Below are 25,057 nucleotides of genomic sequence, written 5' to 3' on the forward strand. Positions count from 1 at the left end.
GGACTGATGGATCCGTAAATCGAGACTCAATTTCTGTTTAGTTTGATAGATGAAGTAAATCCCAAACAAAAATTGTTCTATGGAAAAGAATCGACGGCTGTGCCTCTCAATGAGGAAAAAAGCGTTGGTCTCTATGATCCAAGTACAATCTTTTTCCCTGATCTGACTATGGGACTTACAGGTTCAGTCAGATGAGCTCAGTTAGTTAAGGCTTTTGACTACGTTAGGGAAAAGTTATCCTGGTGGAATCGCTCGTGCTTTCCGGGCAAAGAAAGTTTTTCCGCGTTCGGTTTTGGAAAAACCGATGGATTAGTCTCTTGTCTGGATATCCGTGGTGGGCGAGGCCCCGAGTGTGGGACCTTGCCCCGCGCAAGAAGTGCTACTGGATTGCTTAGCTCCGTTAACTTGGTCTGACCCATTGATTAGGGTCGAGATGTCCAGACAGATGTTGATGACATGGAGCAGCAGATGCAGGCAATTCGCAATGATATAAAAGCTGCCCAGGATAGACAGAAGCAGTATGCAGATAAGAAGAGGATTGACAGAGAACTCAAAGAAGCAAATATGGTCTTTATTCGAGTACGCCCCAAAACAAGTTCTCTATCTCTTGGGAAGTACAAGAAGTTATCCCCCATATATTGTGGACCATATCTCATTACAAAGAAAGTAGGTGAATTAGCCTACGAGCTTCTTCTGCCTCCTCATCTTAAAGTACATAATGTATTTCATGTCAACCTTCTTAAAAAGTATGTACAGCCCGAATCATGTGCTTGATGATGAAATCTTAACTTCTTCAACCCAAGGATAGATGGAACTCCAACCTGAAGAAATGCTTGATGTTCAAGAAAAGATTCTCAGGAACAGAATTCTGAGAGAATTATTGGTGGTCAAATGGAAGTTCTATCCTTTTGAAGATGCCACCTGAGAGAAAGAAGCCGATCTGTTGTGAGATTACCCCCAATTTGTGAGATGAGGACATCTCGCGTTTTTCAAGTGGGAGAGAATGTAAGATTCCTCCCTAGCCTCTCAAGATGTCCATTATCTTTCCCCTATAATCAAATCCCTCTTCAGAAATATAAAAGATCTTGTTTCTACCTATTTTGACCTAGAGAGAGAATATTCAAATTTTGAATATTTTTGGATGGAAAAATATCTCTTCTTATTAAAATAAGTTTCCCCAAAATAGAAGTTCAAAAAGATTTTCAGAAGGTGCATTAGAAATCAAGTATAATCTGTTCAAGAGGCCTTATCCTAGGGGTCCAGATTTTCGAAAAATTTCAAATTAAGGTTTTGAGGGGCCAATAAAATTCATCCAAATGTGTGGAGAAGATAAATAGAAGAAATAAAGAAAACCACCCAAAAAACTTTTATGCATAGAAATCAATAATGATAAAAGTAACACTTTTATAATTAAAAAATACTCTTTTATGCATACTTTTATGCATAGAAATCGATAATGATAAGAGTAACAATTTTATAATTTAAAAAAATATTCTTTTATGCATGCTTTTATGCATAGAAATCAATAATGATAAAAGTAACACTTTTATAATAAAAAAAATATTCTTTTATGCATTATTTTATGCATAAAAATCTTTAATGAAGAAAGTAACACTTTCATAATAAAAATAAAATTCTTTTATGCAAATAATCAAAATGCATCTTCTATGCATGAAAATGACACTTTAGAAGATAGAAACCATAAGGATTACTCTTTTAGAATAATAAAAGATAATACTTATTTCTAAATTTTTGAAAATTTTGCCATAACTCCTTTACCTTGCAAATTGCTTGATTCTTTAATCACGGTAGAGGCCCCCAACCAATCAATTGGTTTGGTATGTTGATGGAGCCACCAATGGAGATTGAAGACCATGCATCATTCTACATATGGCACACATATGCATGACACACATATGCATTCGCAAACAATATGCTCCTCAAAATGCTCTACCTACTCCAAAGTAACAGCCTTTGTTGCTTACATCCATATAGGTACTACCTGTTCTTCAAGAAACTATTACAAGTTTGTTACAAAACAAGAAGGCTCAGTTTGTTGCACAACGATCCATCGTCGATGCAGTGATCTAGGAGGCGGATAAATGGATTGGTTGGCTGCCAACACCTCACAATCACGGTGGATGCTGCACCAGCGAAGCCCATAGTTGTTGTTCTAGAAAAATTTTGCATTGAGATGTTCCCAACTCTGGATCCTGCAATCAGACTCTTATGACCTATCCCATCCACATTTTGCTTTTGCTTCTATTATGATGGCCCCTAGAAACAAATTGGATTGGGAGGTCTTGGGCATATCTTGGCTCATACACCTTTTCTTGCTGCTCACAAAAGCATGGCCCACTCCAATTCTTTTGTCTGCCCTTTGGAATTGCATGTGTATGGGACGCACCTCCGGATACCTTGCCCTAGCCCTCTTCATTGTATTACCTCTACAAAGTCATGGGGCTTTGTTTACTCTAGGATGATGGAATTGTCTTTAAAACCTATTTTCTCTGGCACTCTTGGCCTTCTTCTCTCACCCTAAATCCATTTCCACCCATAGGGTAGTATACCTGTTGCTCCTAACTTTGGTACTGCCCTTCCTCTTTTGGCTAGGTAACTCCATTGGCGAGTGGCACTAGTAGTATCTCTCTTCGAGTGAGCTCTTGTCTCCTCATGCGGATTCATGAGACATAAGAGCCCCTTGCTTCCATGCATAGCTCTAGAATTGGGGGAGGGGAGTTCCTTGTCTTGCTGCTGCTCAAGCCTACGAACTACTATGGCCCTTCCTACTGCCTTAAGCGCTTCCAACTGGTTTATGAATATTTTTCAATTTCATCCTAGTTGGAAGGCCTCATTGGAACTCAATTTCGACTCATACTTGGAAATAATCTTATTCGTTACTAAATATTGAGCCAATAGTTCTTTCTTACTATTAAGGGTATCGGAGCTTTCCCTACAAAGTATCCATGAATCTAGTTCATTTTTCACGAAGGAGAAAAAGATTATATTATTTATATAATTCAAGAATCTCTTCAAAGAATAGATTAGTAGATCTTTCGTTTACATTTACCTTGTCGAAGGGGAATACATTACCTTTTTCAAATAGGATCCTCGCATTGGGTCTATTAAATATCCAATAGTATCGAAACGTTTCCATGAATGAAGGGAATTAGAACCCGAAACGGCAGACAAATGGTGCTTGGAGAATGCAAGAACGAATAATATTGAGAGAATAAGGTAAGACAAGATAGACTTATTGGAAAATTGAGATACTGACCATCCTGAATGTGACATCTTCGTTTCATTAGTAATTTCTTTGAAAAGAAGAAGATCTATCTTGGATAATATGGTATTGATAGAATCACTTTTGAATCTCAATTCTAGGCTTTGGAATAAATAATCTTTGGCACCATCTATATCCTCAGCAATTCTTTCATAAATTCTAGGGAGATTATGATTCGAGTCATCACTTATTTTAAGTACTATTTCTGGATATGTTTCTCTGATCGAATCGTAGAAGTATCTCCACCGGGTAGGGGTAAAGAACCAAGGTATATACTCTCTGAATAGGCTCCATTTTTCACAGATATTTTCTTTCCAAAAGATCCAAGAGATCTCATGGAGTCTATCTACTGTTGTTGAGCCATCTGGATCATATTTTGCATGCACTTCAATGCAATCTCCTTCGAGACGCCCATGCTTTTCTAGCCCATTTCCTCTTGGATCTTTTTCTCCTTTGCTTTTTTTTCTCTTTTAGCCCAGTTTTGGAAGTCCTCTCGCATTTTTTCTTTTGACAACACTTCCTTCGTATGTGCCTTTTTCATGGCCTTCATTTGTTTTGCCTTCCTTTTTAGATCAGCATTAGCTATTGTCATCAGGGAAACGTTCAATTCATTTATAGTCATTTTCCCTCCTTGGTCCCTTGTTATCCTTATAGGTGTGGATGCCTCCACTTCCTTTTTCAGAGTTGTTATTATTTTGCCATCCTATCTCTGTTGTTCTTGAAATTCTTCTGAGCACATCCAATTCTTCAATTTGGACCCTCAGTGTGGCCTCATCATTTTCTTTCTCCTCCATCTTCTTCATAGTCTGCCCATGCATGCTTCATCGTTGACGAGGATGAGAGCCATTGACGATCCTTTCCACCATAAGATAATCTCTTTCTCCTTTACTTCAAATTGTGCACCTGGCTTCTCTCCATCTCCCTTCAAGAGTGTGAATCTTCTTTTTGTACTGGAAGCACACCATTTTTTCACCATACCTAGGCTGGTCAAGACCTGGGCAGGTTTCTGCCACGTGAGCTGTCCCTCGAACACTCCCCGCCAGCTGTTGTAACTGAAGTTCCCTTAGATAAACATATATGCCAAATGCTCCCTCCGGCATTCTGGCGTAAGACCATTCTTTAAGAAAACAAGGTTTCTATGCAAGTTTTCAGTTTTGATTTTATTTGAAAACCATGAATAATCTTAAATCCGTATCTCAATACTTCTAGATCCATGTCTGATGTCCAAACAGAATTCTTCGAATTCTGTTAACTTGATCCTCAGATCAAAATCAAAAGTCTTAACTTAGTTTCAGATTCGGTGGGTGTTTTGAGTGTATTTTTCCTGAACTGAGCACATCGTCATTGACGAAGGAATTAGGTCTTGGTCAATAGTCTGAATCGGAGTTTGGGTCTAGAAAGGTTCTTCCTAAACTATCTTTCTCAAAAGGTACTATTTCAATTTCTCTTTTTCTAGATTTCGTTCGACGAATATTTGCTTACAAATTTCTAAAACATGAATTTCTTATGAGGAATAAAATAATCATTTATCTCGATCTCCGACTTCGATAGTTTAATTGAATTTTCTCATTACCATCTTAGTGAATATGAAACGGTAGCATTTCTTCTCACAGATTATCTACTTATTCATTTTTTCAATTTTTATGAAAATTAAACAGAGAATTAAGGAGATCCCTGATTTAAATATAAAGATTCTATATGCATCTAATTATACATAAAATCCAATTCTGATGAAAGTCACACTTTTATCATCATAAAAATCCTTTATGTTGAAAATCACTCTTTTATTATGAAAGACTTTCTTTTATGCATATGTTTATGCATATAAATCATTTATGATGAAAATCACTCTTTTAATATATAAAATATCTTTTATGCATAAAAATCATTTATGATGAAAATTATACTTTTAATATAAAAAAATATCTTTTATGCATAAAAATCATTTATGATAAAAGTAACACTTTTATAATAAAAATATTCTTTTATGCATGCTTTTATGCATAGAAATCAATAATGATAAAAATAACACTTTTATAATAAAAAAATATTCTTTTATGCACACTTTTATGCATAGAAATCAATAATGATAAAAGTAACACTTTTATAATAAAAAAATATTCTTTTATGCATACTTTTATGCATAGAAATCAATAATGATAAAAGTAACACTTTTATAAAAAAAATATATTCTTTTATGCATACTTTTATGCATAGAAATTAATAATGATAAAAGTAACACTTTTATAATTAAAAAAATATTCTTTTATGCACAGAAATCAATAATGATAAAAGTAACACTTTTATAATAAAAAAAATATTCTTTTATGCATACTTTTATGCATAGAAATCAATAATGATAAAAGTAACACTTAAAAAAAATCTTTTATGCATAAAAATTAATATGATGAAAGTAACTCTTTTGTAATAAAAAAATTATACTTTTATGCATTATTTCATAAAAATTCATACTTTTATGCATTATTTCATGCATAAAAATTCATAATGAAGAAAGTAACACTTTCATAATAATAAAAAATTATCAATAAGTATCTTTCATAGAATTTAATTCTATTGAAAATCATTTTTTAATAAAAAATAATCAATATGCATCTTTTTATGCATGAATGAAAATGACACTTTTAGAATACTCTAACGATGGAGATTACTCTTTTTGATTAATAAAAGATGAAATTTAATTCACAAATTTTCAAAAAATTTTACCGTAACCTCCTTCGTATGGCTGACCATTTTTTAAATTTTTAACTTTCTAAAATTAATTAGAAGTTTATCAAGAGTATTTAAATCATTCTAATGTAGACATTTTCTACTTATTTAAGAGAAACATTATGAAAAACTTGATTTTATCCAATAATCAATTATCTAGGATAAAGAATGGTTGGACTTACTAAAGAAGAGAGGGGAATGCCTTTTTTCAATGAGGCATAACATCATTTCATTTTAGAGGACAAAAGTCATAAAAACCATAAAATGAATAGAACAGAGAAGAATCTCCAACTTACGAAGGAATTTGAGAGCTTTCCTTTGGCTTGATGGTTTGAGGGTTCTACTCTTGTTTGAAACAAGAGTGGCCACCAATCTTTTGGAAGAGGAAAGGTCAAAAATTAATGAATTATGAGTAAAATTCACAGTTTTTGGCACTTGGGAGAAGCAAGGTAATAGTGCAAAAAGACTATTGAGTTTCAACAAAGGGGAAGGCTTCTATTTAAACTTAAAAAGTGAGCTTCTAACCAAGCCAACTGATTCTAGAATTTTCCAGATCAGTTTGGTTAATTTTTGACCATTTTTGGGTCAGTTTAGTCCACTTTTTGGATCTAGTTGAAACAGGAGAGAGGAGAGATAAAATATCTCATTATTTGGGAGTTTAAAACTCATTCAAGCATGTGAAATAGGTGCCTCCTTCATGAGGGAAATTCCCCCATACTGAGGTATCAAAAATGCATCATTTCACCTAAATATCTCTCTTTTTTAACTATTAACCTCGTCCTTAGTCAACTCTTCATCTTATGTGAGTATTTACTCATTTTTGGGAGATTTTCTTTTTATTCTTCTATTTATATCCTCCCTACATTTGGATGAATCTTATTGGTACATAGGAACCTTAATTTAAAATTTTGAAAAAATCTTGACCTCGAGGATAATGTCTCTTGAACAGATTATACTTAATTTCTAATGCACCTTCTGAAAATCTTTTTGAACTTCTGTTTTAGGGAAACTTATTTTAATAAGATGAGATATTTTTTTATCCAAAAATATTTAAAAATTGAATTACCACTCTCTAGAAGATTTTCTCTCTCTAGGCCAAAACTGGTAGAAACAAGATCTTTTATATTTTTGAAGAGGGATTTGATTACAGGGGAAGATGCTAGACATCTTGAGAGCCTGGGAAGGAATCTTACAAAAATGGCTCTTGCTAGGCTGAAGATAGTGGAAACAGCCACGGTGGCATGGAGAAACCATTGTGAAACCAATCGTCTGGACAGAAATACTCAGTCCTGGAACGACCTTAAAACCTATTTAAGGAAGAGATTTTGTTCCCCTAGATTTTTGGAAACCAAAATGAACGAATTCTTAGAGCTGAAGCAAGGGAGCAAAACCACCGAAGAATATCATCAGGCCTTTTCTCTTCTACTCAAATACTCACCACCTCTAGATGAAGAGCAACTCATGGCCAAATTCATTCGAGGAATGAACGAACCCTTGGAGACACTGGTCAAAAATTCCAAGCCAGTGTCCATGGGGCTGAAGCTGCCAGAATAGCAAAGGACTTTGCCAAAGCCTTCATTGTAAAAGTCTCGCTGAAGCTAGCTCCCTCATCCTTTAAAAGATTTCAGACACTGGGAAGTTCTTCCAACTTTCTGCCTCCAAAGAGACACCAAGGTCCTAACCAAAATGTGGAGACGGGATGCTTCAGAAATGAAGGAAGACCTTTCCCCTGAAGTACATTCTCAGGAACTCCGTCTCTCTCTAGAATGCAAAGGGAAGAGCTTTGAAGCGAGAACAGATGCTTCGGATGTCAAGGACTTGGGCACCGGCTCAAGGATTGACCATCTCCTTCTGTGGGCCAAGGAAGCCAAGGTCCCAGAGTTCTGAGATAGACTCCTTCATATCAATCCAACAATCAGGGTCCCCTGCGCTAGAATTAGGGTAACCCAAGAAGAGTGCCAGCTCAGCCTGCAGCCTCCATGCAAAGCAGTTTCCAAACTCCCTCCCAAAATTGGAATAACCAAAGAGAGAGAGTTCCACCTCCTCAAACTGCAGCAACCAGAGCAGTCACCATAGCTGAGGAAGTGGAGGAAGAGAAAGGACAGATCTATGCAGCAATTGAGCATTAGGGGAATAACCATCAATTCTCAGTCCTCCAGACTCTAGCAGAGTACCAAGGTAAGAAATTCAAGCTTTTGATTGATTCAGGAAGTACTCATTCTTTTATTTCCCCAGGATGTCTGCGGCATAAATTAGTCCTAAATAAAAAATCAGGGAAACCTATGCAAGTGGAATTAGCTAGTGGGTGGTGGGAAGATTCTTTTCACTCACCTTGAGACTGACCTTATTGAGTTTAGCCTAGATGGGAACATAATAGAGTGCCAATTCAGAGTCCTGGGAATATATGATGGAATCCTTGGAATGGATTGGCTCCAAAAGAATCAAGCTGACATTCATTGTCACAAAGGAACCATCTCTTTCCTTGACCTTAACGGGAATAAAGTTCAAGGAATTGGAATTTTTGAATCTCCAGTTTTGCAATTAGTCAAGGCTTCCAAATTATTAAAAGGGCTCAAAAAGAGGCAAGCTGTGTGTATGTTGTTAAAATGAATCCAATAGACATAAAATGCAAGGTTAAAGAACCAGAGTGGTTAACTGAGTATGCAGATGTGTTTCCTGAAGAGCTGACTGATATGCCTCCATCTCATGAAGTAGATCATGAGATCGAATTAACCCCCCCGGAGCAGTAGCGTGCATACAAAATGCCAGCCCCTGAGGCTATAGAACTTAAGGGATAATTAAGACAACTATTAGAGCAGGGATTCATCAGACCCAGTGTCTCACCTTGGGGTGCACCCGTTCTCTTTCAAAAGAAGAAAGATGGAACGTTAAGACTCTATATTGACTACAGAGGATTGAATCAATTAACAATTAAGAATAAGTATCCTATTCTTAGGATTGTTGAACTTCTAGATCAGTTAAGTGGGATACAAATGTTCACAAAGATAGATCTCAAATCCGGTTACTACCAGATCAGAATCAAGGAGCAAGACATCCTAAAGATAGCATTCAATACTCGCTATGGGCATTATGAGTTCACAGTCATGCCGTTTGGATTGACTAATGCCTCGGCGACATTCAATCGTCTTATTCAGGATATTCTCAAAGAATACTTGGATGATTTTGTTCTTGTCTTCTTTGATGATATCTTGGTATACTCAAAGAATGCTGCAGACCATGAAGATCATGTGCGCAAAGTCCTGAAAATCCTAAGGAAACACCAACTCTTTGCAAAGAAGAGCAAGTGTTCCTTCTCTGTTGACCAGGTTAAATACTTGGGATTCATAGTGTCAAAGGATGGGATTTCTCTTGACCCCAAGATCCAAGCTGTAGTTGAATGGTGAGAACCCAAGTTAGTAAAAGAAGTCAGATGATTCCTAGGGTTAACCGAATGGCATAGGATCTTTATACCTAGGTATGCTCAGATAGCGTCCCCTTTGATTAACCTTCTCAAGAAAAGTACACTTTTTCAGTGGACTGCAATGTTCAGAGTGCCTTTGACAAGCTAAAGACAGCCTTAGTAACCAACTGTGTTCTTAAATTGCCAGATTTTACCAAACACTTTGAGGTAGTTATACTGATGCCAGTGGATTTGCCTTAGGCGGTGCTCTAATGCAGGAAGGTCATGCAGTGGCCTATGAGTCCCAAAAACTCAGAACACATGAAAGAAATTATGCCGTCCATGACTTGGAGTATGCTCTGAAGTTGTGGAGACATTATCTTTTGGGACAAAGGTTCACCTTGATGAGACATATCATCAAAGTCTGAAGTGGATATTCACCCAAAGGGATCTCAACATGCGTCAAAGGAGATGGATGCAGACCCTACAGGAATTTGATTTTGAAATAAAGTATTGGCCAGGGAAAGAAAATGTGGTTGCAGATGCGCTCAGCAGAAAAGCCTCCTTGCTTACAATTACAGTGGTGTCAAATCCATTGATCAATGAAGTAAAGGAGAAAATCATGTAGGATAAATTCTTTGCCCCTAGTGCTACCCTTCTGATGCAGGAAAGCAAGACTCCTTAGGAAATGAGTCGAGTTCTTGGATACAAACTGGATGAAGGATGCATGTATTATAATAATCGGCTATGTATCCCCAATGATGAGGGAATAAAGGGAAGAATTCTGAGAGAAGCCCTTGTTAGCCTGATAGATGGACATCCACGGTTTATAAAAACCTATATGTCTATGAAGAAAAGCTTCTTCTGGCCAGGACTCAAAAAGGATGTACTTGATCATGTGCGGAAATGCTTGATGTGCCAAAGAGTCAAGGCGACAGAGAGAGTCAAGATGCCAAGGAAATTGCAGCCTCTAGACATTCAACAAATCCACATTTTAAACAAGACCTATGTTAATATTAGTTGTTGATAAGCTCCTTTCAATGATCACCATTCGTTGTACATTCATAAGCACTATCAATGCACTTTTCTACCTTTCTTTGGTTGAGAGCTTGGTGGGCTATGAGCATGGAAAGCCTTGTTGGACATCTGTATCCCCAATCTTCTCAACGGCCATAGCGACCCTAACATTTGAAGCTTCCATGGCTTTTGCAGTATCTAATATATCATCACCATTCCCACCTTCATCATCATTTTCATGCCTTCCAATATCTTCAAAATTGTCTTCGGCATCCTCATTGAATAGTAGCATCCCCAACTTCTTTATCATCATCTGTGTCATTTTTGTTGTCAATATCATCACCTTCATCTTCCTCCTCTGTACTTGGCGGGTCGTCAATGTGAAGATTTTGAAGGTTCTCTTTTTTTGCATCATCTAGTGTTTGCTTTTTTGTGCCGCCACTTGCACCACACCACTCTTGCAAGGATGGGTGACCATCTAAAAGAGTAGAGCACTTTGATTCTAATGCCATCACTTCCAAATCATCTTTGCATAAAGCAATACATCGTCTCTTCTTTAGCAAGCTCTCCTCTAGCACAACTCCACCATAATATATCTCTACCATAGATGTGTTCAGGACAAAACCCTGTGATGAGACCATCAATAAAGCCTTTGTCGATGAATTCTCTATTTTGGCCACTAGAGCCTGAGATGAATACATTTTTTGTGAGAACCTTATCAATGGCCTCAAACTTGTCAACCTTGCTGATGAAAAGAATAACAGTTGCAATCTCAACTGTTCCAGATGTTCAGGCATCATCTTTTTGTGTGTGGATCACGCCAAATTCGTAGTGCACCTTTGTTGACTGGCTAGAAATCCCTTCGATAAGCATTCCAATGGTGATGAAATCAACAAAACACACAAGAATATATTCATATTGTGAGTTTAGTGTGTTCAAAGCAAGTGCCAACTTGGAGAAAAATTCTGACGAGAGCTGCTTCTTTGTACCATGTAGGTCCATGATTGCCAATTGAAATGGTACATGCTCTTCACTACAAAAGGTTATAATCTTTGTCATATCAAAACCCACCCCCCTAATTGTCCAAGGAATAGACTCTTGTTGAGATAAAATACCCATAGATGCTCTATATAGGTGATTCAGTAAAGTTACTACACTTTTTGGAAGTGAAGGATTTTTTTTTGAGAGCGTCCCTAACAAAGGACTGGCTGTAGCTCCTCAATTGATTATACTCATACTCCCCTAGCTTATATGTCTCACACACTTGTTCCCAAGTCATCTTTTTCCTTGTCAAATCAAAATAGAAGGTGGTTATTGCATCTTTGAGCACTCGATCTGTTTTTAGCTTCCAAGCCATCTCCTCCATATCCATTCTTTGATGGGTTTGCTTTCCCTTCTTAAGCAATATTCTATTGTCAAGAAGTGTTGTTTGAATGTCCAAAACTTCACTCTTTTGAAGGCCTAAAATGCACCTAAACAACGTTGGGCCTAGCGTGACTGTTTTCTTGGTGCCTGCTGAATTTGCCCACTCTTCAAAGTTGGAAGTTTGGGATTTTGATCAAGACCTTTAGTTTGAGTTTCGCCCTTTGTATTTGGTAGCAAGCCTTTTGCATATAGCCTCATGATCTTAACCCAATTTTGCCATGCATCATCATCACATAGAAGCAAGTGTAAATCATTTTTGACAAAATTCTTATGTAGCGTGTGCTCCATGGTCTCCACAAAGGCCTACAAAGTTGCAAAGTAAGAAGTTAGCCCCCTTACTATAGATATCACAAAATATTAGGAGGAATCATGCATCTATGGGTTTTCAATCATTTGGAGCTTATGCTCAAACTTGACTTTGAGCCTCACTTGCCAGTGCTAAACTAGTATATAATGGTGATGCTCGATCTTAGGTTTGAGCGTCACCTCCGTATGCAAATCTAGAACTTGCAAGTGAGGCTCCAACTTAAGTTCGAGCCACAATTAGATATGCAAGTGCTACACCATCACAGAGAGGTGAGGCTTGAAGTTAAATTTTAAACCAAACTATTAAGTTTATACAGTTTGAGAAGAAGCCTCACATGCATCTTTCTTATGCTACTACTACACTTGAAACTATAGATCCGTAAGATATTATGAAAAGTAAAGAAGAAGTAATGTATGTCTATGATTTACCAAGATATAGCAAAGAATCAAAAGAGTACCTTCCAAGACTCGTCCATCTTGCATTGATTGACACTAGGCAAAGGTTTACTAGGACGACCGTTTGCATGCCATTGTGCTCGAGCTTATAGAAGTTGATCGAAGAATGGCTCCTTTTGCATTGACTTTGCAACAGATAAATTTGCATCCTTGGAAATGTACGAGAAATCTTGGGCGGGCAATTTACAATTATCTTTGATCTCCTGAACCTAAATTGCTGACGTAGTTGAGGGGTCACTTTAGCCATATTTAGAGCCTGCAAGCTTTTTGCAGCACTAATGGAGTGTTGACCAGAGATAATCCAATATTCAAGTTTATGAATATCTTCTTTTGCAGTTTATCAAGGGGTTGTTTCATAGCACGATTACAGGGCATCAAAATTGCAAGTATCTCCTCTTGCTTTGGGTCCTCAATAAAGTCTTGGGTCAAAATACAAACCCAATCCTTATTTAACCTTCTATACACATAGTTTGAAGGAGCAGGATAACATTTCATCACATCAATGCTGGAAGACCTCATTTAGACCAAAGGGATAATATCCCTTCTTTATTTCTAATGAGATCATTGCTTTGCTGCCCTTGTTTGGAGTCTCAACCTCCATTAGCTTGTCATCGGACGCATCTATCTCCTCTGAACCACTTGCTAGTTTTGTCCTTTGTCTCTTTGAAGAGATTTCTTGAACCTTTGTAGAATGCTTTGCCTTTCTCTTCTTTGCAAGTGCTTGCTCCTCTTCTTGCACCTGAGAGTCTGCCATGTCTTCAGCTGCTATTGTACTTACATCAAGGACTTTTGTTTTGTCACCTTCCTTTTTATGTTTTGAAGAAGTTGCACTAGCATTTCTAGATGCTTCAAGTGCACTCTTCACTATGGCCCTGCCTTTTTTCTCCACAATTTTCCTAACTTGAGTGGTTGTTGTCTCCTTTTCAAGTATGGACTTTTTTCGTGAATCTAAAGCCTTCTTTGCATGCCTCACCGCTTTCACGAGGTCCTCCACATTATCCACCCCTAAGTCTTCTTGATTGGAAAAGTCAATGATCTTCAATCCTAGCTTTACAATAGAATTGTCCTTTCCTAGTTTACTGCCAGTCATGTCTGCTGGGTGAAAAGTGTCCAATAAGTAAAACTTATTTGCTTTTGTAGTTTCTCCTTCTGGAAATACATTGCATGTGAAGCATGGGTTTGCTCTTGCATCCACATCATCCTTAGCGCCTACCACAATCCCCATATCTCCATATGATGTATCACCTTGAGACAAAAACAAATGGAGGACTCCTTTGAAGTTTGCACTAGCATCATAGCTATCCACAAACCATTTCACTCCTTCTTGGTTACTCAATTCGAAGGTTTTATCCACCTTAATTCTAGGAGTGACACTTTTAGCTTGAGTTGTTGTTTCGAGAGCATCCAGAGTAAAGATTGGTGCACCATGTGGTTGCGAGGTAGCGGGCACTCTGCTAGCTTCCATTCCTATGAAGCACAAAAAAAGTTTCAAAACCTTAGAAAAAAATGGATTTAAATGCTACATATCAAATCAAAACCTACCAAACTTAAGAAACTTAATGCATGCTACAATTATTGATGCTTCACTTAGTTTTCTTGAATAGCAGGGGCCTCACTTGCATTTACTTAATCCATACAGAAGCTCGACTTAAGCTGGGGCCTAGATCCAAGTTGTGCACTCATATGCTAGGGGTACGCTAGCATAGAGAGGCAAGGATCAAACTCAAGTTTGAGCCTTAAGGCGAAGTTCCATGTATGGGAGGCTTGAACTTAAGCTGGAGTCTAGATCTAAGTTGTGCACTCATATGCCAGGGGTACAATAGTATATTGGAGCCTTAAGGCCAAGTTCCATATAGGGGAGACCCGAACTTAAGCTAGAGCCTAGATCCAAGTTGTGCACTCATATGACAGGGGTACACCAGCATATAGAGACAAGGCTCAAGCTCAAGTTTGAGCCTTTAGGCCAAGTTTTATGTAGGAGAGGCTTGAACTTAAGCTGGAGCCTAGATCCAAGTTGTGCACTCATATGCTAGGGATACACTAGCATAGATAGGCAAGGCTCAAACTCAAGTTGGAGGCTTAAGGCCAAGTTTCATGTAAAGTTAAGCATGGGGAATGAGCCTTAACACATAAGTTCCATGTAGGGGAGGTTCAATCTAAAGTTCGAGCCTTAAGGCTGGTGTACACTAGCATCAAGAGCAAAGGCTCCAACTCAAGTTCGAGCCTTAAGGTCGGGGTACACTAGCATGGAGAACGAAGGCTCAATCTGAAGTTCGAGCCTTAAGGCCGGGGTGTGATGAGAAAACGTGATGAGAAAACGTGGTGCTCATGATAGATCGTGTGTGGAGGAGAGGGACTCACAAAATACAAGAAAGAACTCTTGCTTATTAAGTTGCTTATGCATACAACTAGGCTTTGCTCTCATGCAAAATGCCTCATGGCCTCACCTTTAAATAGGTGTACAAGTGGACCTCAAGTCCATTCACACTCATACCCTTCTCTCACCCTTCTACATAACCTTAGTCTCTTAATACCCCCCCTCAATACCAACTATGGAAGGATGGAATAGGTGGTACTGGGATATAAGATGCCTTTATAACATTAGGCGTACAAGGCTTGGAATATAGGTGTGATTATCTAGGATTTACAAATGTGTTCCTAGAGCCTTAGAGGCTAATTCATTGTTGCCATCTAAGTCTTTATTTGTTTGTCGATGAAGATGTACACCTCAATGATGGTGCACTCCACTCTTTGTGTTTGATTGGCTTCTTGTAGATGACATGTTTATGACATCCATGCCATTGCTTCCACCATATGCTTTCCACCTTGATCATTCTCACACAATGATCATAAGTAGGCTGCCACCATTGCTTAAGTGGTTTGCTTTTAGATGGTCCTCCAACATGCTTTATGCTTCCTTGAATAATATATCTCCTCCATGAGTAATGATGTAGATTTAAATAGGGAAGGGAAAGGGAGGGTCTTACCACTTGCCTTATGGATTGGTCAAGGGCAGTGTCTACTCCACAATTACAATAATAGCTTTTATGTATGTTGCCCTTTAGGGTTTGAAGTTACAAGCTTAATGAGTAATTGGTTGAGGTAAATACTCAAACAAATAAGGTTTATCATCTTTGGTTCAAGAAGGAGAGGACATGGTCCATAATGTTGCCAATGCCTCTTACAAAAGTAATGCCAAAAAATGCTTAAAATCATGACAACCAACAAGGTAGAGCATTTAGGGATTCTATGCTCAACCTTACAACTCATCTTATACGATGAAAAATCAGAATATGCAGTGGAATGAAATGCCTTGGGCTTGGGAAACGAGAACATATGGCTTATGGCATGCCTATGCCTCTTACAAACAAGGGCCTCAAGGGTAATATACAATAACATTGTAAATGAACACTTAGTGTACATGTGTTCAAGTTTAAAACCACTCAAAAATCTGAGTTTTATGATGAAAAAACCAGAAATCTTCAACCTCTTTAGCTCATGAGATGAAGGCAATTGATTCATGGTTACACCATTCCTCTTTGGAAGAAGCGGTTGTTGATGAAGGCTTGAAATGTAGCACTTATGGTGTGTGCCCGGCCTCCATGTTGATGAAGAAGAGCCTCTGTAATGTAGATGAACTCCTCCTTTGATGATTAAGACCACCTTAGTGTTTAGCAACACTTTAGTTGATGATTAATATCACCATTTGTGTGTATAAAACATAATTAGTGCTAAAAAGCACATTTTTAGTGTAAAATAACACTTATTTTGGTGATTAACTCACCATTAGTGTTTAATAACACTATGAGTGTTTAAAAACACTTTAAGATAACCTCCCTTTGCTAGATTAACAGAGTGATTAGTGTTAAACAACATAATTAGTGCTTAGAAGCACACTTTAATCACTTTGAAAGCTTAAAACTTGATGTCGGTGTTGAAGCTTGATGGGTATGAGGTTTATGGCTACCTCATGTAGATGGAAAACACTTCAAAATCAAGATTAGGACCAGCAATAATAATGCACTCTCACACTTGAGTGATTAGTGGAAGGGAGAGATGATTAGAGAGAGCAAAAACCCAAAAAACAAGCTTTAATGGAGAGCTTGAGGTAAGAAAATGAAGGCTGCCCTGGTATTTTGTCTACAGCCGTCGCGTCGATGCTCCATTTGGGCTCAAATCAGAGCTGTAGGGTGTCCACTCCATGGGCTACTATAGCCCTAAGGACTCATACCAAATGGTGGCTTAGAGGCGCTTAATTCTTGTACGGCCAACGCAGCTGGCGGGTAACTTAGACTGTAATGCCGCAGCGACGCAGAGAAGATTCATGAAATTGACAGTACGAATGTGAACGCTTAGAGCTTATCTTCATCTTTCATGAAGAGGTCGTGGAGAGATGAGCCCTCTACACGACTATGGAAGGCCTCCAAGGGCAGTAGGTTGTGCTCCACACAAAGGAGATGAGCAAAAAATGGATAATTTTGACCTATTCTCTACACCACAAAGTTTGAACTCACCTAAGCTCTAGATACCATGATGAGAAAACGTGGTGCTCATGATAGATCAAGTGTGTGGAGGAGAGGGACTCACAAAATACAAGAAAGAACTCTTGCTTATTAAGTTGCTTATGCATACAACTAGGCTTTGCTCTCATGCAAAATGCCTCATGGCCTCACCTTTAAATAGGTGAACAAGTGGACCTCAAGTCCATTCACACTCATACCCTTCTCTCACCCTTCTACATAACCTTAGTCTCTTAATAGGGTGCACTAGCATGGAGAGCAAAGGCCGGGGTACACTAGCATGGAGAACGAAGGCTCAATCTGAAGTTCGAGCCTTAAGACCGGGGTGCACTAGCATGGAGAGCAAAGGCTCAAACTCAAGTTCGAGCCTTAAGACTGGGGTGCACTAGCATGGAGAGAAAAGTCTCAAACTCAAGTTCGAGCCTTAAGACTGGGATGCACTAGCATGGAGAGCAAAGGCTCAAACTCAAGTTCGAGCCTTAAGGCGCCGGGGTGCACTAGCATGGAGAACTAAGGCTCAATATGAAGTTCGAGCATTAAGGCGGGGGTGCACTAGCATGGAGAGCAAAGGAGCAAAGGCTCAAACTCAAGTTCGAGCCTTAAGGCCGGGGTGCACTAGCATGGCGAGTAAAGGAGCAAAGGCTCAAACTCCAGTTCGAGTCTTAAGGTCGAGGTGCACTAGCATAGAGAGCAAAGGCTCAAACTCAAGTTTGAGCTTTAAGGCCGGGGTGCACTAACATGGAGAACAAAGACTCAATCTAGGTCGAGCGTTAACACATAAGTTCTATGTAGGGGGGCGAATGGGGGGAGGCTCGAACTTAAGGTGGAGTCTATATCCAAGTTGTGCACTCAGATATGTGACACATATACCATGTTTATATAGGGAACCCTTGTCATTTAGATTATATAATGTGCACAAAGATCAGTTTTACAGGTTCTCGACATATGTGAAGATACAAAAGAGAGCAGCAAGAAGTGCAAACAATCTACGACGAGCAACGATTGACAAATGGCACACTTAGCGTGCAATCAAGTAAGCGTTTATATTGATATAGATAATCAATTAAAGAAGAACTTACTTGTTGCGTAAAGTATTCAATTAGATGAGGGAACACACAAAACGCAGATGGGCGCACGAAAGTCTCCGATGTCGCACAGACATGACAGATGCTTGAAGTCTCTGATGGCGTGTGGGCGTGATGGTTTTGTAGGAAATAGAGGTCAGAACCAACGCAGACGTGTCGATTTTGCAGGAGGAAAAGGACCCGTTTGAAACGCAGGAGGACGCAAGGTTGAGCGAGTACTTTAGAGACAAGAAACAGAGATGATTATTGCATAGGATGGCGATTACGAGCAGTGTACGCTCACCACACAGAATCGCGTTCGCTCACCATACAGAATCGCTTCTACTTTGGGTGCAAAATCGCGTTAATCACATTTAGGGTTCGCAGGTCCTTTGGGTTGGTTCAAACACGAGGTCGGTTTTTTAATGGAAGGGACATGTGAGGTCGGCCATTCTTTTTTTTTACGTGGATGAAAAATTTGAATTTCAAAGTCGGGTGCCGGCAGGTAGTTGGGGGAAAATTTGAAATTTGAATTGGGGTGCAGGTGGTGCCGACAGGTAGGTGGGTGGAAATTTGAAATTCAAATTTCAAATGAAATGCACGGGCAGGGCAGCGTGGGGCAGGCGCGACGCGTAGGAGAGGGAGGTGCGCGACGCTACGGCGGCTGCACGAGAGGGGGGACGGGGTGCTGCAGAGGGAGAGAGGGATGGCAGGGCACTGCTGTGCACGAGAGGGAGAGAGGGGGGCGATGGCGAGAGAGAGAGGGAGAGGGAGCTGGCGATGGCAAGAGAGGGGGGCGGTTGCGAGAGGAGAGGAGAGGGGGGCGATGGCAAGAGAGAGAGGGAGAGGGGGACACTGCAAAGAGGAGAGGAGAGGGAGGATGATGGCAGCTACTACGAGAGGGAGAGGGGGGCGCTGCTGCACAGAGAGGAGAAGAGAGGGGGGGCGATGGCGACTGCGAGAGAGAGAGGGGGGTGCTGCAGAGGGGAGAGGATGCGAGAGAGAGAGGGGGCTCGCAATGACGGATGCGAGAGAGAGAGGGGGCTGGCGATGGCAGCTGGCGAGAGGAGAGGAGAGGGGGGCGAATGGCGAGAGAGAGAGGGGGTAGGCGCAGGCGTCGTCATGTAGAAAGAAATTTTGATTTTGATTTCATTCCCCAAGCCCAAGCCCACCAGGCCTAGGCCCCAGGTCTTTTGATTATAGTTAGTTTCACTTTTGTTTATATACCCTTCTTCACCCACACCCCACTTATTCTCTGGGATTATCCTAGCTTCCCTCTCTATTCCTACTTGCTTGTGTAATAGACAAGACTCAAACTCAAGTTTGAGCCTTGAGCTTGAGCTTGAGATTTCTTCTTTTCTTCCCTCTTTCCCCATACACCCAAATATACTTTCAGCTTCCTACAACTTTACTTTCAGCTTCCTACAAGCGAACTAGCATTCGCTGGTGAGGCTCAAACTTGTGTTGAAGGAGCCTACCCTTCTAGCTAACATATGCAAACTAATATATTATGCAAGTGAGGATGATAACTTTAACTGGATGGTGAGGCTCATGGAGCCTCCTACTAACAAGCTAGCATATGCAGGCAAGGCTCAAGCTTTAGATGGAGCCTAGCCTCCTAGCAAACTAGCATTGATAGGTGAGATTCAAACTTTGGTTGGAGCCTGAACTCATGCTGAGATTGAATTACATTTATAGTTTTGTGTACTATCGTAAAAACATCGCTTCAATATTTCTTATTGAGATCTTGATTTTCTCAGGGATTGCAGGGTATAAAACAAGGTGCTTCAGTGTTTCTCATTGATGGTTCTGCAAGGAAGGCACGCGAGGTTATTCATTCCATTGATGCATCTCAAACATGTGGTTTTCAATTCATTGGTGAGACATGTGCAGCAATACATGTTCAACAAAGCTTTGATGACACATTTCTCATTCCATTTGCCATAATGGATACAAGAACAATGTCTCAAGCAGTTGGAAGCATCATCAAATGTCCATTGGTCAACCTTGTTATGGACAAAGACATTACTAATACCAAAGAGGATAATTTTGCGGAACTTCTTGTTGATCAAGAAGATCACTTTATAGATAGGGAGAGCTGGAAAGAGAAAAGTGTCATCCTCTGGGATGACAACAGATCTATAAAACTTGGCAATGGAGTAGTATTGCTGGTCCACCCATACGAGGCTATAAATTGTAGAGAACTAGGGGAGAGTAGCTTGGGTGTCATTATAGAAGGATCTTTGCATCCAAGTTCAACTTGTGTTTCAGGTCTGAATTTGGTTAGTTGGCCGATCAGGCAACTCACATTTGAGAATGGTGAACCATTAGTGAAGGACACAGAATCTTCTTCTATTGATGAGGGTATTCAAGATCACTTCATGCAAAAAAATATTGACAACCTAAACAATTCAAGTGATGAAAAAGAGGATGATGATGTAGAGGGCAATGATGGTGATAGTTCTGATGATAGACACCATGATGCCATGATCACTGACTATGATATCATTGAAGGGACAAATAAGAAAAGGAGCTATGTCCATAGGGTAAGGGTAATTACCATAAAACCCATGGAGCTAGCAAAAAATGTGATGTTGCAAACATTCACAACGTCGCAACAAACCATTGATTTTTGCGAGAAGCTATGTCAATTTGAAGATAGATCCAAAATCATGCAAGCTAGGGTACACTTTTGGGGACATAGCTATAGTACACGATACACATTTGTACTGGATTGCATGGGCATGGCCTATAGATAAGGTCAAGATGACGAGTGCTTTGAGTTCACATTGATGGGAAGAAGGTTTGTAGTAAAGCATGGTATGTAATGCATGGCATTGGTAAGTCAACGTTCTATAGGCTCAAAAAGAAGTTCTTGAATGGTGCATGTAATGTCAGTCATGGCAATAGTGGGATAATACAGAAGGGCATGAAACATGTTGAGATGGCAAAATCAATCGTACAGGGCTTCATAGATAATAATGCTGATCAAATGCCACATAGGTCAAGGAAAACTATGCATGGAGCCCGCGATACCCAACGTGTTCTACCAGCAATGTACAAACAGGTGGACATATTGCATGAAGTGAATGACACACTTGTCTCATTCGAATACCGGCCACCACCACTGTCACAACCATCATTCTCAAGATTGTGGAACACAGAGTTCAAGAGAGTTAGTGTATCAAAAACCAGCACCTTCTCAAAATGTGACATTTGTACGGCAATCAAGGTCAAGTTGGAATCAACAAAAAATCAAGAGGAGCATGCCAGATACATGGCACAAAGAAGGGCACACATGTTGTAGCAAATGAGTTGTAGAAATCTATACTATGCTTGGAGGAGCTCTTCCGAAATGAATCCAAACAAGTATTTGTGTATTATACATGATAAGATGGACCAAAGCAAGACTGCCATACCACAAATCAAACCAGTTCCTAAATCTCTCAAGAGAGGCTTCCAGTATCCTTAACAGGAATACTCACTCATGGACATGGACAAACAACTTATGGTCACTTTGCCTTGGGGTTATGCCAAGTGATCCCAACTTCACAATTTCATCTCTCTCAAAATGTTTAAGAAACTTAGAAAGAGGAGAGCAACACATGTATGGTGACTTGAGCTCACAAAACTCAGATGCAGAACCACGAACAGATCTTTCTGATTATGTTTTGTCTACTATGGCCCTGTATCAGCATATGGAAGTGCTAAAGGAGAGAAAACCCATATTGCAAGCAGAGCATTGAGGATGCAGATGCAGAGACACATGTAGAAACAAATGTGGATACAAAGGAAAATTGTTCTTCACGTATGCAGTCAGTTTTTCATATGGAAGTGCTAAAGGAGAGAAACGCATATTGCAGCAGAGCATTGAGGATGCAGATGCAGAGACACATGTAGAAACAAATGTGGATACAGAGGAAAATTGCTCTTCACATATGCAGTCAGTCTTTCATACTAACACACATGTGCAGGATAGGGGCAATGTCAATGCCTCAAGTTTAATGCCATCAAATTCAAGGACATTTTTCAAGAGATTGCCAAGGATGTTGTTGCAACTTGACAATTGTGGTTCTGAAAATAAGAATCGTTATGTATTTGACTATCTATCCCTATTGGTTGCACGAGGAGTGTTTGACATGGTGCAGCTTGGTTTTCTTATGGTTGGTCATACTCATGAAGATATTGATGCATTGTTTAGTCGCTTCTCTGAGAAGTTGAGGAAACAAACCATTTTCACATTTCCACATTTGATGAAGATCTTTAATGAGTGTGTTAGCATGCATCCAGCACCCTTTCTCCTACAAAAGGTGGCAGACTTCAAAGGCTTTGTCAAGGGATGCTTACATGATGGAGCTGATAGCTTGATTGGACATTCAAAGCCATTGAAATTTAGGTTTTATATGAGTGATGGAAAACCTTTGATGCAATACAAAGTACACCCCAAAAATGTTGATTGGTTACCAGAAAGCGGTATAGAGTTATGGAAGAGAAATGACAAGGGAGGACCCAAGCTTCCTGAAGGTTTTCCAAAAGTATTGCCACCCTTTGAGTATGTTAAGGAAAATGAGAAGGTTGTGGAGGGCTTAAAAAAACATGTCGATTGGTGGAAAGAGCACTTGCAAGAGAAAACTTGCAAAGGAGACCAAAGTGATTATGCTAAGTGGATCAATCCGGTCCTTGCCTATTGGGAGAATCTTATGCTAAACATACTAGTGCAAGGGAAGACATTGGATTTCATGACTTTTGGCCAAGGAGTGTATGCAAAAAAGCTGAGCCTCTTAACCTTCAAGTGGAGGATGATGTAGATGAAAGGTTTGATGTAAATGAGGACCATTATTGTGGTCCAATGCGCAACAGACCTGCTGAAGAGTTCAACCGGACTCTTGATGTGTCTAAAGGAGATTTTGTGCTTGTACAACCTTGTGATCCAAATTACCCAATATGGTTGGGAGTGACAACAAGTGATGTTGATCAAAACAACAACTCGATAAACTACCTACAAGTTCAGATACAATATTGGGCACCAATTTCAAAGAAGAAGAATGCAAGTGATGTGGAGGTTTATAAGGATTGCTAGAACAAGTATTGACAAAACAGAAATGATCCTTAGCGCTGGAAAGACACTAGCTGCATCATTTGGGCATGGAAACCCAAGGGTGGACAGCTTCCAGAGAAAATCAAAATTCCAAAAACTATAATACTCAAGGCCAAACAAAATCAATTGAATCAACATGAAAGTGAGGCACCATCACACGTCAGTGCAATTGAGCAAGAATGATTTGTTAGCACATGGGCAACTAGCTTCGTAATCTTTTAGCAATGTTGTATGAAGCTACCAAACTCATAGTTCAGATTGTAAGGCTTTCTTAAGCTTTTAGATTTATGGTTCACCCATTGTTCAAGAATTTTGATTCAATACAGATGGTGATCTTTTTAATTCTATCACCTAGTCTTTCTTACAACTTAAAGTTATATTGAATATCCTTTCTTTGTTAAAGTTTCTATGTTTGATGGTCAACTAGAGACTATGTGATATAAACAAACTTAATTCTTGGTGTCACCTAGTCTTTCTTACAACTTAAAGTTACATTGAATATCCTTTCTTTGTTAAAGTTTCTATGTTTGATGGTCAACTAGAGACTATGTGATATAAACAAACTTAATTCTTGGTGTGCATGTGTGTGTAGGCAAATTTACATCCCACCAACATCATATATACTTGTTACAAATGTACAATAGTACATCAATCATATCTCGCTATGCAAATTCTTGTTGAGAACATCCAATAATAAATCTTGCATATCGCACAGTAAACATTGTATTGGATCTAACAAAGAATTGTCCCAAAATTGTGCATATTTCCCAAAATTCCTAAATTTGAGTTCTTTGTTGAAGCTTACTAGTGTTTTTGCTCTGTTTACTTCTCCCAAGAGCCAGAAAACTGTGAATTTACTCATAATTCATTATTTTTTGACCTTCCCTCTTCTAAAGATTGGTGGCTACTCTTGTTTCAACAAGAGTAGAACCCTCAAACCATTAAGCCAAAGGAAAGCTCTCAAATTCCTTTGTAAGTTGGAGATTCTTCTCTTTTCTATTGATTTTATGGTTTTTTTTAATGAATTTTGTCTTCTCTAAATTGAATGTGATGTTATGTCTCATTGAAAAAAGGCATTCCCCTCTCTTCTTTAGTAAATCCAACCATTCTTATCCTAGATGAATGATTAATGGATAAAATCAAGTTTTTCATAATGTTTCTCTTTGATAAAGTAGAAAATGTTTACATTAGAATGATTTAAATACTCTTGGAGAACTTATAATTAATTGTAAAGAGTTAAAAATTAAAAAATGGTCAGCCATACAAAGGAGGTTATGGCAAAATTTTTCTAAAATTGTGAAAAATAAGTTTTACTTTTTTATTCAAATAGAGTAATTTCCATCGTATATGTATTCTTGAAGTGTTACTTTTCATCCTAGGTATAGAAAAATGCTTACTAAAAATATTTTATAAAAAGAAAGTGTTACTTTCTTTAGGATTTAAATTTATGTATAGAAGGAAGCTTATTGAAATTTTATTTCGATCATAAAAGAATTATTTTTATCATAAATGATTTTTATGCATAAAAGATATTTTTTATATATATTAAAAGTGTGATTTTCATCATAAATGATTTTTATGCATAAACATATGCATAAAAGATATATTTTTTATATTAAAAGTGTGATTTTCATCATAAATAATTTTTATGCATAAACATATGCATAAAAGATATTTTTTTAATATTAAAAGTGTGATTTTCATCATAAATGATTTTTATGCATAAACATATGCATAAAAGATATTTTTTTATATTAAAAG

This window comes from Cibotium barometz, chromosome 9, assembly GCF_041138505.1.
Source record: "Cibotium barometz isolate CiBa-2024 chromosome 9, ASM4113850v1, whole genome shotgun sequence".
NCBI classification, from domain to species: Eukaryota; Viridiplantae; Streptophyta; class Polypodiopsida; order Cyatheales; family Cibotiaceae; genus Cibotium; species Cibotium barometz.